The sequence below is a fragment of the Acipenser ruthenus genome, chromosome 3 (assembly GCF_902713425.1).
Source record: "Acipenser ruthenus chromosome 3, fAciRut3.2 maternal haplotype, whole genome shotgun sequence".
In the NCBI taxonomy this organism is placed as follows: domain Eukaryota; kingdom Metazoa; phylum Chordata; class Actinopteri; order Acipenseriformes; family Acipenseridae; genus Acipenser; species Acipenser ruthenus.
The window spans coordinates 47,320,020-47,338,608 of record NC_081191.1 but is presented as its reverse complement, the minus strand read 5'-3'; the positions used below and the strand labels follow the sequence as shown (position 1 = coordinate 47,338,608).

The 18,589-nt window shown below is 41.6% G+C and overlaps 1 pseudogene; it reads left to right on the top strand.

Annotated features, from left to right (window-relative positions):
• The window catches only part of LOC117394510 (phosphoinositide 3-kinase regulatory subunit 4-like), a 33,407-nt pseudogene extending 30,160 nt beyond the window's left edge, over positions 1-3,247 (top strand).
• Positions 3,248-18,589: the final 15,342 nt, after the last annotated feature.

Below are 18,589 nucleotides of genomic sequence, written 5' to 3'. Positions count from 1 at the left end.
ACATTTAGTATAGAATACACAAATGAACCCATATATGCTCTATTCAAAAATTAACTTGACCGTGACCTTTGACCTCTCCTTAAGGTAAAATGCAAAATTAGTTTGTAACGCCTTAGAAAGTGCACATATAAGAACCCATACATGCTCCATCAAAAAATGTATTTGACTGTGACCTTTGACCTCGCCATAAGGTCAAATGAAAAACTAGCTTATAACTCCTTAAGTGCAGATAGGGTCATGGTTATTATGTAACTTACAGAAATAATAAAAAAGGCAGGAAAGATATTTATCAGGGCCGATGTATAAATTACTGACTTGCCTGTCCTTTGAAATATGGGAGGGATCAAACACTTCAGGTTGCTTGGACACCTCTATGAGGTGCAGTTCAGGAAATAATTCATTGGTTAATTTATAAACTGAATGGTTAATTTCTTTTGAAGATGGTTAATGTATGAACAGTATGCTTAATTTATAAACAGTATGGTTGGGATATTAAATGGCACTGTGAAGGACACCCTTGGGGTCCTTACGGTCATACCATATAGACGCGTAAATAAACTTATAGTCTAATTGGATGCTTGTCCTTTTCCAAGAAAATGGCTACTTTTAGTATCTTATATTTGCCATCTGAGTATAGCGCACTCCGGTGATGAAGATAGGCACACACTTTCCATGAGAAGGCTAAAATGATGAGGCATTATTTGTGTTTTACGAATTTGAACGATAAGATATATAGTAGTATTAATGTACTTAATACCAATAATAATAATAAAGCATGTCTAATATTTTCATTATTTTTGCTCTAATATTTGCTCTCCAGCTAAAACAGTCCCCTACACATTACAAGTCTGTCTGTTTTAACATACTGGAGCACTAGCCTCCCTATACCTATGCGCTTATATGTATGATTATAAGGTAGCTTGAAATCATTTTGGAGAGCTTGCTCATGCGCCTTAATCATTTCTTTTTCTCAATTAACAGTCTAGCTTCAACACACCGGTCCTCAAATTCCGTTGAAGATGAAGTCAGGAGTATTTTTAATTTCAATGGTCATTAAGGCCAAACCCAGCTTTTGATATGTGTCTACCACACCAAACAACACGATGTTGAAGTTGGCTTCTTATTCGGCCTGCTTCTTACTTGCATTCCAGCTTCTTATTCACAAGGTAGAAATGTGCTGTATAATAACAGATCACATTTAAATAAATCATTAGCAAATAACTGTAGTTTTAACCATGTTACAGTACTATAGGCGCTCTCGGGTTGGCTGTATCATAGGATCCCATCGACACGTTTAAGATTTTTTAAATAATCTTACATTTGTTTTCTAATAGACAAAATGTTTGTATTGTCGCTTTTTACGTTACATTCACATCATTTGGTCAACATACCGTATGCCTAGCAGTGTTTCAAAAGTTTATAATTATTGTCTTTGTTTCACATTTCTTTTGGCATTTTTACTGTCTGTTTTATTTGTTCCTAAATATGTTGTATTGTAAGAGAACTGTGCCCAATATTAAAGATGTGGATTCTTTTGGGGTTAAAAAAAAAGTAGTAGTCAAATTAGGATTGAGTGCCTTAGTTTTTTCCCCCACATTAGACATGGTCAAAATGACATGTCCACGGAGAATACTTTTGTTTGAATAGCATTGAGGAACTGCTCATGCTACTACTGTGGATAACAGGACTAGTTATAGTTATTGCACCCAAAAAATATTGAGAAATAGTTATGGTACAGTATATGAAAAACAAATCTTCTACTCTCAGTATTCATAGAATTCAGATTTGTGTCTCAAGACTCTTAACACCTCTGGATACAACACTTTGAATCATAGTGGTGTTTTTTTGTTTGTTTTTTAAATGTACATAATGTATACTGTATTTTTACTATTGTGTGGGGGTGTTTGAAAAATAACCAAGAATGTACATGTAAAATAAATAGAAATTATGTTCAGTATGTTCTTGGACCAGAAAGATTGCTGTGCGGTGGATTTGCACCATTTCAACTCTGGAGCTCAGTCTGTGCAGGCTTACGTAGCAGTAAATGGGTCTCTCATTGGCTGGGACCTCCGGTCATCCACTAATGCCTGGACACTGAAACACGACCTGAGACTAGGACACATTACATCATTTGCCATGGACATACATCAGTGCTGGTTGTGTGTTGGTAAGATTTATTATATTTTGCTGCCAGCATTAAATACATTTTTAAAACCAGTTAGCACTCCCTTTTAGCACTATCATGTTGTTGCAACATTGTTTTTTTTATCATTGTTTTGCAAAACATACTTTTTTAATATTGTTACAGGTACTAGCAATGGCACAATGGCTTGCTGGGATATGAGGTTTCAGCTACCAATCTCCAATCATTCTCACTCTGCAAGAGCTTGCATCAGACGTCTTCTTATGCATCCTCTATACCAGTCCTCAGTAATTGCAGGTAAACAAGGGTTCTAATGGTATTCAGTCATATAGTTTTAATGAAGTGGTCTATTGGACCACATTTTGTCATTTATATACACTTTCTATGCAAAACAGTTAATAATGGTAATTACCATACCTATGAAATGCAGCTAATTCAATTGATTATAGGCATTTCTACAATAATACACAGTTACTTTTTATACAATATACTAAGTTTGCATTCAGAGAGTAATATATTATCAGTACATTAGTATATTGGGAATTCATTGTATCATTATTGCTAATTACATTAGTTTTGTTTTTCTAGCTGTGCAAGGAAATAATGAGGTATCCATGTGGGACATGGAAACAGGAGACAGGAAGTTCACATTGTGGGCTAGGTCGGCTCCTCCTTTCTCTGAAATGTTTCTATTTCTTTTAATTTTAGAACTTTGATTTTGAATCCTTTTATATCTGTATAGTCTGGGACAGTTCATTCATTCTAGAAATAAAAAAGGAAACATCTGTGTTTTGTAATTTATGCAGGACAATTACTGGCATTTCCTGATTACATTAATTTAGGTAATGTTTGTTGCATTTCTGAGCATTTTGTATTCTAGCATTTTTTTAAATAACAGAAGAAGGATAGTATGACCAGTATGCAAAAGTGAATTGTGTGTAACTGCAAATTATATATAATATAGCAGCTCTTTTAATTAATGCATTCCTTCCCATCTCTGGTTGTTTCCAGCCATCTCCCCATAGTGTCCATGGAATATACTGCAGCCCTGCGGATGGAAACCCTTTACTACTGACTGCTGGGTCTGACATGAGAATAAGGTAACCTGAAACAAAACCATTACCTCTTAATTATGTATGGATCAGCTTTTAACTGCAGTACATTCTCGCTGCTGTGTATTTTCACTATGGGCTGATTGTGTACAGTCCTGACCCTGGAATTAGTTACTTCTGAAGTGAAAGACAAAAACTTTTAAAGTAATCACAAACTAAACTAAAATCCTTTAAAATGGCTTGTTTTTAAGTATCACAGTGAGGTCCAGAGTAGTTTCAAATGCATGATGGTTCTGTAGCTGAAAATAACGTAACACAAAGCATTGATGTATCTGTCAGAGTGCCACCTATGATATATACAGTAATATAAAAGTATATATACAGTACATTATTAAAATTATTAATAAAGTACACATCCTGTATGAAAATAAATACGTTTCTCTAGAAATCTTAAGAAAAATACATTTAAAAGAAAAAATGAGGGTCTCCAGAAGGAGGTATTTTATCATAATTCTATGAGGAGTTTTGGTATTTATTTACTGTGTCTCTCCCACAGAGATCCCGGAAAATGGATTAGAGCTGACCTTCATGCACTTTCATGACTCGTTGCACTGTAACATATGACCTAGCTTTTCCACCCCTGTAGTGCAAACTTTTCATGACCCTCTCAGCCATGGGAAGCAAGGATTTGTTATTTAGACTCATGTAACTGTATATCCGGATTTGAATTGCCATTGCTTAGCTTGCTTTGAAGTAGTGTATCTTCAATAGGATATTGTCTTTCTAACAGTTCAGAATAAAATTAAAATGCAGATGGCTGCCCGAGTGGAGAGCTCTGCCTTTTATCCGGTACTGAAAAGTTTTTCTCCAGTATTTCTTTTCTAAATAGCACAGAACAAGACATTAGACTAACAATCCACTCGCTCACAGAAGAGTGCTACAAACAAAAAACAAAAAGAACCCATGACTGCTCTCAGCACAGTAAACAACGCGTCTGAGTCTCCTTCGGCCTTCGATCATCCCCACCAGAATACCCTGATTCCTGAGATTTTGGCGGAGATAAAGTCCCTCTGCTCAAGATTTGACACCCGATTTGAATCTTTTGATAGCAGATTAAATACTATTGTGAACTCTGTATCTGCTTTGGAAAATTCACTAACCAGGATTTACAGTGAGTAAGCACACACAAGGCACAATTTGACAGCAGCAGAGAGCAGGATTTCAGATATAGATGATATTCTCCACGGTAATGATCGCTTGGTGAATTAATTGAATGCTAAAGTCGATGAACGAAAATTGGAAGATATTGAGAATCTGGAGACGCAAGAATATCCAGATTGTGGGACTGCCTGAAGGCGCAGAGGGAGCAGGCCCACTTTTCAGATTTCTGCTAAACAGGCCGTCTGTATGGCTGGACTTGCCCTCTGATCAACCATTCGAAATTGAGAGGGCACATAGATCTTTGGCACTGAGACCTGGTCCTAACCAGAAACCAAGGAGTATTGTGGTTTGGTTTTTGAAATGTCTTGATAAGAGGCCATTCTTAAGCAGCTAGGATCAAAGCCGATGTCCAACACAACGGATCAAGGCTTTCATTCTACCAGGATCTGTTGGCTGAAGTACTGTGGAGAAGAAGCAACTTTTTCACTGAAAGGGGCTGTTCAGAGGATTTGCATACACTGCAAAGCTTCGCGTCGCTTATGAGGGGAAAACCAAGCTGCTTGAAACACCTGATTCATCCCATGTATTTCTGAAAACACACCTTGACGGCCAGGAAGATTACTCATCTGTTTGAAGATAAGTCTTGTGCGCTACAAACACAATCGTAATATGGAGGTAAACTTACTATAAACCAATATTTTTTTCTCCCTTTATTCTTTTGTTGTTCATCACCTAACTCACCAGAGCTCATTGTGCTGCTTACTTGTGTAACTCTTCCTTTGTTCGTTATACAAAGCTGAATATGGAGAAGAAAATCTGACAAATTATTTCATGAAGGACTGGCCAGGATTGTTATGGCTTTAAGTTACTTTCTTTTACTTTTTAAACTTAAGCCTGTAAGTAAATAAGTTATATATACATAGATGCATATCTAGCTGAGCTAATGCTTTCTCTATGGGGTTTGTGGGAACTGGGAAGCAAAGACTGACAAAAATAATACTCTGGTTAGCCACAAATCCCTTTTCTTTTTTTAAAAAATTTATTTTTCCGTTACTGTACTCCCAATTGCATCTTAGTGGCCTTAGGGACCAATCCTTGCAAATTGCTTACTTGACCTCTGTATAAAATGCTTTGTCTATTTTTATTTTATATGTAGCACATCCATTTAATTCTTTCTGAGTATCTAATAACAAGTTAGGAGGATTGACCGAGGAAATAATCTTGTAAAGCTGGCAGCGCATCTGGCAGATGGAAGTCTGACCTATTGTTATTTACTTAGGAGGCTGTGTGGTCCAGTGGTTAAAGAAAAGGGCTTGTAATCAGGAGGTCCTCGGTTCAAATCCCACCTCAGCCACTGACTCATTGTGTGACCCTGAGCAAGTCACTTAACCTCCTTGTGCTCCGTCTTTCGGGTGAGATGTAATTGTGATCCATAGTTCACACATCCTAGTCTCTGTAAGTTGCCTTGGATAAAGGCGTCTGCTAAGTATACAAATAATGTAATACTTGGTATTCTGAGTGACTTCTGCATCGGGGTATGTTGACTTAGCTGTTATGTTTTGCCTTGTCGTTTTGGGTCAGGGCTTTGTTCTGGGGTGGGCTTTTGGGTTTTTCTTTTTCTTTTTACTTTATTGTATCGAACTGAGATCGTCTACAGTAATAGAATTCTGGTTACTGATTTCCATTACACGAGAGTAGATGTTAAAACTTCATGCTGATTTGAACTCGGCTCTCGCCAAGATAAGCACCAACTAAGATGTAGCTTTACAGTAAACTAATGTAATCCATATGTGTCTCCATCCATTTACGTTTCCTTCCATATGATGATGTAGATATCCTTCTGTCTGGTGTTAATGGCTGAAGTGTAATGCTGGCTCCAGGGATCAGCTTATTTTGCCTCCCTGGTGCATCAGCACACACAACGGCTGCGATGCTGGCTCCGGGGATCAACCATAGTGCGGCCTCCCCAGCGCATCAGCATGACAACCGTCTGGATTGAGCTAAGTAGGGTACATCTCTGGGGTTTTCAAGTGGGCACCTTCCATCCTCAGTGTTTCGTCGACTAGCCCACGACACCTCAAGAGGGCTCGACGGTGATTCTGGCGTCCCAGCATCACCCCGCTCCGTCCCCCACTCAACTCAGCCCAGCTTACTTACCCGTACATCAGCGTTTCTTTCTTTCTATTGTGCTTGAGATCCCCAGCCAGAATCTTTCCGTCTCAACCACAGCCAGTTGCTGCTCCTCTCTGCTGCTTCAGATAAGTTCTTCACTGTGCGACGCAACTCTTGGCCACTGAATCCGACGTCTCTGAGAAACCGGGTTGTAGAGTGTGCCACAAATCCTCGACAACCCACTTCCACTGGGTAAACCCGGACTCTCCATCCTCGCTGTTCCGCTTCAGTGGCTAGTTGAGCATACCGCAGTTTCTTCCTCTCATACGCCTCATCTACAGCATCCTCCCATGGCACTGTTAACTCTACCAGGTGAACAAGGCGTGCTGATCCAGACCACAAGACAATATCTGGTCGAAGGTTAGTGGTGGCAATCTCAGGTGGAAAAATAAGCCGTTGACCAACATCTGCCAGCATTTTCCAGTCTCTAGCAGCTTCCAGTTGTCCTGGGCGAGGATTGGTTTTAACACCTTTTCTTGGTGGTTGCTCTCCTGGGCGGAGGAATGTTGTCTTTTGTGTGTAATGTTTTGATGGAACAGGTGGCAACTTATTGGTCATGTTACGCTTGTCTTCCAATGCTAAGGCCAAACATCGCAGCACCTGGTCATGGCGCCAAGTAAACCGTCCTTGGCTAAGAGCCACCTTACATCCTGTCAAAATGTTTCTTAATGTTGCAGGTGATGAACACAAAGGACATGAGGGATCCTCTCCTACCCAGAGGTTTAGGTTCTGTGCTGATGGGAGAACATCATATGTTGACCTGATGAGGAAACTGATCCTGCTCTGTTCCATTGACCATAGGTCTTGCCAGCCAATCTTGCGTTGTTCCACACTCTCCCATCTCATCCATTCTCCCTGCTTGGCCTGGGAAATGGCCTTTATACACCTCATCCTCTCCTCCTGCTTTTGCACCTCGTTGACTACCAGCTTCCTCCTTTGAGCTGGGGCTGCCTTGTGCCATGTAGGAGGAGCTGAACTGAAACCAAGACCCCCTCTTCCATGCTGAACTTGCCCCATGATATCACCAATTCGAAGGACAGCCTTTGCATCTTCCACAGCTTTCTTTGCCGCCCACTTTCTTCCAGTTTTCAACACAGGTGCTGCCTCCCTTACGCATTTGTCGCGTGACTCTACTAATGTCATTTCCAGTCTGACCTTGGCGCACTTAAACTCCTCAGTTAGAGCAGAGACTGGTAGCTGCAGTATTCCTTTACCATAAAGTCCCACTCTGCTGAGGCAGTGTGGAACTCCCAACCATTTCCTGATGTATGAACTGATTAAAGCTTCCAGCTTCTCTACTGTTGTCAAAGAAACCTCGTACACAGTCAATGGCCACAGCAACCTCGGCAGTAGACCAAACTGAAAGCACCAGAGTTTTAGTTTACCTGGTAGAGCGCAGCTGTCTATGCTCTTCAACCCTTCCACTGCTTGTTGTCTAACTTCTCCCAATATGTCTTATTGTGAAGAAGTGATATCTGTGCTCATCACGCAACATGTCAGACATCGTTACATCGAATGTCAAGGGACTGGGACACCCTATTAAGCGTAAAAAAAATACTTTTTTAAGGAAAGAGAAAGTATCCATAGCCTTATTGTAAGAATCTCATTTATCAGATATTGAGCATAGAAAACTGAAGAGAGATTGGGTGGGGCAAGTAATTTCTTCTTTTAAATCCCATAGAGTATGCCATAGGGGCACTACTATTCTTACAGAAACTTCCTTTTGTTTTACAGCGTCAGGTGGCGGACCCAGAAGGCAGGTACGTATTGATTTGTGGTTCAGTTTATGGTAAAAAAAAAAATACAGTTTTTGAACATTTATGTGCCTAATGAAGATTGCCCACAATTTATGGTAGATATGGTTGCACTGTTTAGTCAAAACTGTGAAGGTCTGGTGGCTGGTGTTGTAAAACGCAGACCTTGTTTTAACTGTATTCTTAAGTGACCTTGACAAATCCTCTGTCTCCTATCTCTAATGCCAAAGCATCTAAACTGCTCCACATTTCTATAAAATAAGATGACCTTGTGGACATTTGGAGGGAGTTAAACCCACAAATAAGGGAGTATACATTTTATTCCAACCCTCATAAATCTTACTCCTGCCTAGATTACAGTTTATTCCTCAAGATTGCTTTACTTCACTTCTTCCATGCAGAATTGGCTCCATTTTACTCTCAGACCATGCACCTTTTTATTTAGAAATTACCGCAGACTATACCTAAAGTCAAGTATTGGAAATTTAATACATCTCTCCTTTCCAACCCTGAGTTCTGTGAAAAGGTAAGAGAGTGGTTCGCCCAGTATACTGAAATTTATAACTCCCCTGTCTGGCCTTCAGTTGTATGGGATGCAGCCAAGGCAGTCATACATGGTCCCTTCATTTCATACACCTCTTTTAAAAAAAATAAACTTTTAAATCAAAGAAAATAATTGGAAGCAGAGGTATTTCATATTCAACAAGCAGAACGTAGTATTAAATCAATCCGCACTGAAAAAAAAGAAATTGCCTATGATCCAACCATATCTAACAACACTTTCTGGGACTTTTATAAGAACCTCTATTAATGTGAATGTACTTTTACAAAATATGACATGCACACATACTTAGATAGTCCAATGTTTCGCACCCACAGGTACTCCAAAGAATAATGAAAACAAAAGGCGAAAGAAAAAGGGAAAATAAAACACAGTAATAAAACTACAAAATAAAAGGTGCTGCACTCGGGCAGCGTTACCCCGACCGTCACTATCCGCACGGCCCGGGTCTCCATCCTACACTCACCCGTTCCCTCAACCTGCTGATACTGTTTGGGGTTCTGCCCAAGTTTTTCCCCGCTATTAAAAAATCCTTTTCTTTTTCTTTTTAACTAATTTGTTGTTGTGCTCATTCTTCTCCGGCCGTGCTCAGTCCGGCAGCAGAGCTTCCGCCAGCTGGCTCGTTTCAACTTAGAGGGGCACGCTGAGAGAATAACAGAGCTTTATCTTGTAGGGTCAGCAATCCCCCAAGGCCTGCCTCTCAGCCACTCGGAGGGAAAGCCAACACACCCTCTTCCCCACCTCTCCATGTCACTGCCATGACTGACAGGTGGATCTACGAGGCTGCTGCCCCCTTCCTGCAGTACCACGCATGCGCCAGACAGTCAGCACAGATCTCCCCTGTTACACCATCAAATAGATGATGAACTCTGGTGTAGGATCTGTGAGAATCAACCCCTCATTCATTTGCAACAAAGTAAAGGAACTTAATTACAAGTCCATATTACTCAAGATGTTTTTGATATATCCCTTAATTTATGCCCAGTTCTGCACCTTTTTGGTGTAGATCATGAGTTAGTGCTGGACCCAGACTGTGAAAGACTGGTGGATATCATTAGCTACTTGGCTGTTATTATGGAAGCCTGAAACAGCACCAACTTTAAAGAAGTGGGATAAACTAGTATCTGAGATAATGCCTCTTGAAAAACTTAGATCATCTTCAAAATGAACCAAACAAGATTTTGAATGTATGGCCCCTTCATGGAATTACATTTTAATGTATGAAAATACATATTGAATGAGTTTTAATTAGACAGTACTCCCATGGACTTATACCTCTCTTTTTACTTGTGACAGGGATGGCAGAGTGGTGACGTCAGGCCATAAGCAGGAACTGAGATACATACAAGTACTGCGGTGCAAAGGTGCTGTGGTGCCGTTTATTTAAACAAAAATAAAATAAAATATTTTAATAAAATACCATAAAATAAAAACAAAACAAATACATTTTACAGCAGGGCTTTACCCTGCCCCCTTTTCATGTGCAGGGCTCTTGACCCTGTTACATACCACCCCCCCTTGTGCGCAGTACATTTGGCCCCAACATCCACCTTCCCCTTTAGTCTCAAAGTTCCAGAAGAGGGGAAGCAAGGTGTCCATGGGAGCGGCCATGGTGGGAGGTCCTTCACCCCCCACTTCTTCCTGGCTATCAGCTCCCTCTTCCGGGGCTTCAGCCACACACAATCTCCCGCAGCGAAACTGCTGCAGGGGGAGCTGGTCTCCTGACTCCCCCCCCCCCCTTCTTCATGGCCGGCAGCTCCCCTATTTGGGGCTCCAGCCACACAATTTCCTGCTGCTATGTAGGACCGGCAGCGACCCCAGGCAAAGCAGAGCCGGCAGAGCAGAGCCGTAAGCCCTCTTCGCAGCTGCAGTGGCCAGGCGGTTTTCCACCCCCGTGCTCCCCTCAGCAACCTATGCAGTGGCTGTTGAGAACCGCCAGCATCCTGTCCTGGTCCCTCCAGTGGTGAAGGGAGAGGCAGCTCCTGCTCCTCTCCCTCGGGTAGGAGTGATGGAGGCAGAGGCAGCTCCTGCTCTCCTCGTGATAGGGGTGAAGGCAGAGGCAGCTCCTGCTCCTCTCCTCCAGGCGGCGAAGGCAGCAGGGGATACTCCCCTTCCGGCGGCGAAGGCGGCAGGGGCTCCTCCCCTTCTGACAGCAGTGGGGGGAACAGCAGGCATGCTCCCTCTGCTGGCGTAGATGGGCACAGCCGGTCTTCCTTCTCTGCTGTGGGTGGTGGAGGCGGGACCAGCAGGTACTCTCTCTCTGCTGGTGGGGATGGGCACAGCAGGCGTTCCTCTGGTGGGAGGGGGCAGTTGATTGCAAAGTGCCCCCACTCTCCACAGAGGTAGCGCTTGGTGGTCCTCTTTATAGTGCGGAGGAAGGCTTCCCAGCTGCTCTCCACTGGTGGCTGTGGTGGGGTCAGCAGACACTCTTACCCTACTGGTGCAGGCTTGGGCTGTGGATGTTCGGGCTCCTCCCTCTTGAGGACAACTGGGTCTGGTCTACTGTCCAGAACCATTCTGCAATGTCCCCAACCAGGCTCTGGTTCCAGGCCTCCTCGTATTGGGGATCACTGTAGGGGCAGTCCTCCCTGTCATGCCCGAACTCGCCGCAGGCGCCGCACATGGGGGCCCCTTCAGCCCTCCATTGTTCCTCCTCAGTCACCCAGTCCGGGGGTCCAAACTGAGTTGGCACCCGGGACCACCACTTCTTGCTCTGCTGTGGTTGCTGCTGCTGCTGTTGCGGCTGCTGCCGCGTCTGCTGCTTTTTTGCAGCTCTTCCTCCCCATCCTCTTCTTCCTCACTCTGAAAACAAAACAATAATCCCCAAAAAAATAATTTACGGCACCTGCAGTACCTTTTCTGGCCTGAATCCAGGAGGCGCTGGTGAATCCCACAATGGACACCACGTGTGACAGGGTAGCCAATGTGGTGACGTCAGGCCAGAATGCAGGAACAAAAACAAACTTAGTATTGCAGGGCAAAAGACGCGGCATGCGCAGTTTTTATTTAAATAACAAGAGAAAGGTTCTAACAAAACAGAAACACTTGCTCACAGAGCAAAAATAAAGGTTTTAAATAAAACAAATCTCGAACACAAAACACAGGTCAGGCTGGGCAGACTGCTTTCACTGATCCTATGTTTATTTTAATCTCCGTTTTTTTCTCCTCTCGTTCGCTCTGTTCCTCTCGAACACCCACCCCTTGCAGCCAAAGCTGCAGGTCTTTTATATCATGTTAACTGGCTATTAATTCTCTCATTACCCCTCGGCCATAGTCTGCACAGGTAGAATTATTATGCATGACTGCCAGCTAATTCAATAATTACTAGCCGACAGTCACGCATTAACACAAGGTATTTTAAAACAAAAACAGTACATCATGGCAGACGCCACCTCGCTCGTCCTTGCCAAACAATAACAACTACGGCTTTTTGCCGTCATATTTAAACATAAATACAATAAATAAATCATAATACAAAATAAATACAAAATTACCCCGGGGAGTACCCCGTTCTAAAATAAATAAACAATACATTTGTTTTAAATACCATAAAATAAAATCAAAACAAATACATTTTATTGCCGGGCTTTGTCCTGCCCCCTTTTCATGTGCAGGGCTGCTAGCACTGTTACAGTACTCTTTACCCTTTTTCTTTAATCTGTACTCAACTCTCATTACTTTAACCTGTCTCAGTGACTGATTAGGATTCAAATATGTACTTACCATAAAACTTCAAATAATTGCTGGGTCTGAAATAATCGCCTGTCTCCAATACACGCAGGGTCTGCTGCCAAATACTGTAAATAAACGCTGGGTCTCTGTCATTGCCATTGAAGCTGAGGAGATGAGAAGGAGCTTGCGCATAATGAACTGCTAATAAGTGACAGCGATGAAAGTGACTCTTAGGATTAATAAATTATAATAATAATAAAAAACATAATTTAAGCATGCTGAAAGTAGGCCAGATACAAACCTCACTGTGTTTTGTTCTATTAAATGTACAAGTTTGAGATTAAACAATAAATTATTTTTGATAATGATACTTATTGCTTTTATTGTTCATTTTTAAAAACATTTTAGAAGTTTGTAGTATTATTATTATTATTATTATTATTATTATTATTATTATTATTATTGTTGTTGTGCTGTAAGCATAGCCTACACGCCTGTGTTCTGATATCTACAGGGCTGTCTTTTAGTGGATTTAACGTTATTATTATTATTATTATTATTATTATTATTATTATTATTATTATTATTATTATTATTATTATTATTAACAATGGTGGATCTGGGGCTCCCGAGTGGCGCATCCAGTAAAGGCGCTCCGCGCGGAGTGCAGGATGTGCCCTATAGCCTGGAGATCGCAGGTTCGAATCCAGGCTATGTCACAGCCGACCGTGACCGGGAGTTCCTAGGGGGCGGCGCACAATTGGCTGAGCACTGCCCGGGTAGGGAGGGCTTAGGTCGGCAGGGGAATCCACGGCTCACCGCGCATCAGCGACCCCTGTGGCCGATAGGGCGTCTGTGGCTCTGCAGTGGAGCCGCCAGATGTGTTGTCCTCCGGCACTATAGGTCTGGTGGCATTGCTGTGGATCTGCAGTGCGAAAAATGACGGCTTGGCAGAAGCACGTTTCGGAGGACTCTTGTTCCAGCCACCATTTCCCAAGTCGGCGGGGGGGTTGCGAGCGGTGAGCCGAGGATACAGATAATAATTGGGCATACTAAATTGGGGAGAAAACCGGTGTAAAAAATTGGCGACGACTAAATTTTAGAAAAAAAAACGAAAAAAAAAACAATGGTGGATCTAGGGGGCTCCTGAGTGGCGCATCCAGTAAAGGCGCTCCTCGTGGAGTGCAGGATGCGCTCTATAGTCTGGACGGCGCGAGTTCAAGTCCAGGCTACTCCTTTGCCGACCGACGACGGGAGCTTCCAGGGGGTGGCGCTCAATTGGCCGAGCGCTGCCCGGGGGGAGGGAAGGCTAGGTTGGCCAGGGTGTCCTTGGCTCACCACGCACCATCGACCCCTGTAGTCTGGCTGTGCGCCTGCGGGCTTGCCTGTAAGCTGCCCAGGAGCTGCGTTGTCCGCCGACGCTGTAGCTCTTGGGTGGCTGCATGGTGAGTCCGCAGTGTGAAGAAAAGCGGTCGGCTGACGGCACACACTTCGTCAGCACAGGGGTGGTAGCGGTGAGCTGAGGCTAAAAATAATTGGCCATTTCCAAATTGGGGAGAAAATAATAAAAAAATAATTGGCAACGACTAAATTTATAAAAAAAACAAAAACAAAACAAAACAAAAAAAAACAACGGTGGATCTAATTCCATTTTAAATACAAATTTGTATTTCTGTTCGTTTTGCATACCGTATCCTTGTTAACCAATGCATATAAAGACTGTAATAATAATTTTGCTTTATACTTGAGGGTGTACAATACAATGTAGTTTTGTTATAAAACAAAACTGTTACTTAGTTCCCACTGACACACAACCTTTTAACAATGTTGCTGGAGTGTTTAAATTGAGTTATGATGTTGCTACAAGGTTGTGTGTCTCAATGACCGCATGAAGCATGTGAATCTAGAGATCCAACATAAACACTGGACTCAAATAACTGCCAGTCTCCAGTGCTCGCAGGGTCTGCTGGCAAATACTATAAATAAACACTGGAGGCGTTTAATTCAAGGTTTACGGAATATGTATATATAATATTGTGATACGACGGCACCTCTCCGCGGTTCGTTGCCCCCTTAAAAACACTGACCCAGGCACAGAAATGGATTTTTGCACTGCGCTGACGCGCTATTTCTTTAATAAACACAAAAACAAAATAAAACACAAAATAAACACCTAGCTCCTTTTTAGAGCACTAATTAGACAGACAGATCCCTGATTCAATCGCAGGACGGCTAAGCCGTTTACCTGCCAAACACATTAACCAAACAAAACACAGACTGGCTGCCTTTCTTTTATACCCTGCACCTGGCTCTAATTTAATAATAAACACCAGGTGCAGGGGACAATCACCAATGAAATTTAAACAATAAACAACTGACAGAAATAATTAAGCAATAAAACAAAACAATTAAATTAAACCAATGTGCATTCGCACATGTTTTTCATGCAGGGAGGATTAACCCCCTCCCTGCTGTTACTATACAGCTATGGAAAAAATTAAGAGACCACTGCAAAATTATCAGTTTCTCTTTTTTTACTATTTATAGGTATGTGTTTGGGTAAAATGAACATTTTTGTTTTATTCTATAAACTACTGACAACATTTCTGCCAAATTCCAAATAAAAATATTGTCATTTAGAGCACTTATTTGCAGAAAATGACAACTGGTCAAAATAACAAAAAAGATGCAGTGTTGTCAGACCTCGAATAATGCAAAGAAAATAAGTTCATATTCATTTTTAAACAACACAATACTAATGTTTTAACTTAGGAAGAGTTCAGAAATCAATATTTGGTGAAATAACCCTGATTTTCAAGTACAGCTTTCATGCATCTTGGCATGCTCTCCACCAGTCTTTCACATTGATGTTGGGTGACTTTATGCCACTCCTGGCGCAAAAATTCAAGCAGCTCGGCTTTGTTTGATGGCTTGTGACCATCCATCTTCCTCTTGATCACATTCCAGAGGTTTTCAATGGGGTTGAGGTCTGGAGATTAGGCTGGCCATGACAGGGTCTTGATCTGGTGGTCCTCCATCCACACCTTGATTGACCTGGCTGTGTGGCATGGAGCATTGTCCTGCTGGAAAAACCAATCCTCAGAGTTGGGGAACATTGTCAGAGCAGAAGGAAGCAAGTTTTCTTCCAGGACAACCTTGTACTTGGCTTGATTCATGCGTCCTTCACAAATACAAATCTGCCTGATTCCAGCCTTGCTGAAGCACCCCCAGATGAGTCCAATTTTCAGCTTTACCCAACACCTGGTCGTCTAATGGTTAGACGGAGACCTGGAGAGGCCTACAAGCCACAGTGTCTCGCACCCACTGTGGAATGTGGTGGAGGATCGGTGATGATCTGGGGGTGCTTTAGCAAGGCTGGAATCGGGCAGCTTTGGCATGAATCAAGCCAAGTACAAGGTTGTCCTGGAAGAAAACTTGCTTCCTTCTGTTGTATTCTTTTTCATTTTATTCAATTATTTTCTCCTAAATACATAAAAAAGTACTGTACCTGTGTGCAAATTCAAAACTAATAAATGTACATGATATATAAAAAAAAACAGTGTAGTGTGAGCTGGACAATAAGACAGTGAAGCATTTTCCCAGCAGTATATAATTTGACATGTAGAGTTATGTACTTATCTAAATACTGTACTGGCTGGAGTTCATAAACTTGGCAACTGTGCACGAATGATGTCTGGACATCTGGCCCAAGCGTTCTGTAATATGTTCTATTTTTATCACACCTAAGGAGCCAATATGATTATGTTATTGCTATGATATAATGAAACAACTACACAGAAATGTTGTGAAATACATTAAAACAAGGGAGCACTACAGATAATTAAAAACCTACATTGTACAGAAATGCCAAAATAACAGTAAGCAGTTTATATATAGCTTATACCTAAACAAAACTGCTTGTATTATTTTTTTTGCTGAGGGAAACTAGCTAAGGTTATAGAGATATAAACATTCACTGTATATTCTATGCATAAGGTAGCCATTGGAAGAGATTTTGTGTAGGACCCAGCTCAAGTGGGTTATTTGCTGGAATGACCCTGCACTATAATGTGTGTAATATGAATTTAAATGAACAGAAGTACAGGTGTGAAAGATTTGTGAATTTGATTGAATCTCTTCTAAAAACTTTTGTGTGACACTATAACCTAGTACTAATATAGTAAAGTTTGTCATTAAGGGACAGCTAGATTAATATATATATATATATATATATATATATATATATATATATATATATATATATATATATATACACAGTGCCTTGCGAAAGTATTCGGCCCCCTTGAACTTTGCGACCTTTTGCCACATTTCAGGCTTCAAACATAAAGATATGAAACTGTAATTTTTTGTGAAGAATCAACAACAAGTGGGACACAATCATGAAGTGGAACGAAATTTATTGGATATTTCAAACTTTTTTAACAAATAAAAAACTGAAAAATTGGGCGTGCAAAATTATTCAGCCCCTTTACTTTCAGTGCAGCAAACTCTCTCCAGAAGTTCAGTGAGGATCTCTGAATGATCCAATGTTGACCTAAATGACTAATGATGATAAATAGAATCCACCTGTGTGTAATCAAGTCTCCGTATAAATGCACCTGCACTGTGATAGTCTCAGAGGTCCATTTAAAGCGCAGAGAGCATCATGAAGAACAAGGAACACACCAGGCAGGTCCGAGATACTGTTGTGGAGAAGTTTAAAGCCGGATTTGGATACAAAAAGATTTCCCAAGCTTTAAACATCCCAAGGAGCACTGTGCAAGCGATAATATTGAAATGGAAGGAGTATCAGACCACTGCAAATCTACCAAGACCTGGCCGTCCCTCTAAACTTTCAGCTCATACAAGGAGAAGACTGATCAGAGATGCAGCCAAGAGGCCCATGATCACTCTGGATGAACTGCAGAGATCTACAGCTGAGGTGGGAGACTCTGTCCATAGGACAACAATCAGTCGTATACTGCACAAATCTGGCCTTTATGGAAGAGTGGCAAGAAGAAAGCCATTTCTTAAAGATATCCATAAAATTGTCGTTTACAGTTTGCCACAAGCCACCTGGGAGACACACCAAACATGTGGAAGAAGGTGCTCTGGTCAGATGAAACCAAAATCGAACTTTTTGGCAACAATGCAAAACGTTATGTTTGGCGTAAAAGCAACACAGCTCATCACCCTGAACACACCATCCCCACTGTCAAACATGGTGGTGGCAGCATCATGGTTTGGGCCTGCTTTTCTTCAGCAGGGACAGGGAAGATGGTTAAAATTGATGGGAAGATGGATGGAGCCAAATACAGGACCATTCTGGAAGAAAACCTGATGGAGTCTGCAAAAGACCTGAGACTGGGACGGAGATTTGTCTTCCAACAAGACAATGATCCAAAACATAAAGCAAAATCTACAATGGAATGGTTCACAAATAAACATATCCAGGTGTTAGAATGGCCAAGTCAAAGTCCAGACCTGAATCCAATCGAGAATCTGTGGAAAGAACTGAAAACTGCTGTTCACAAATGCTCTCCATCCAACCTCACTGAGCTCGAGCTGTTTTGCAAGGAGGAATGGGCAAAAATGTCAGTCTCTCGATGTGCAAAACTGATAGAGACATACCCCAAGCGACTTACAGCTGTAATCGCAGCAAAAGGTGGCGCTACAAAGTATTAACTTAAGGGGGCTGAATAATTTTGCACGCCCAATTTTTCAGTTTTTTATTTGTTAAAAAAGTTTGAAATATCCAATAAATTTCGTTCCACTTCATGATTGTGTCCCACTTGTTGTTGATTCTTCACAAAAAATTACAGTTTCATATCTTTATGTTTGAAGCCTGAAATGTGGCAAAAGGTCGCAAAGTTCAAGGGGGCCGAATACTGTCCCCCAATAGTGCACACTGGTACTTTTAAAAATAAAAAAATAACCACTGCATCCTCAGTCTCAGGAAATTTACAGAAAAGTGGTCCAACAGAAGACATGCCCTGTAGAGGACATGAATCCTGCCAGTGGGTGATCATATCATAACAGACAGTGCTACGTTCCAAACAATCCAAGGAGTTGT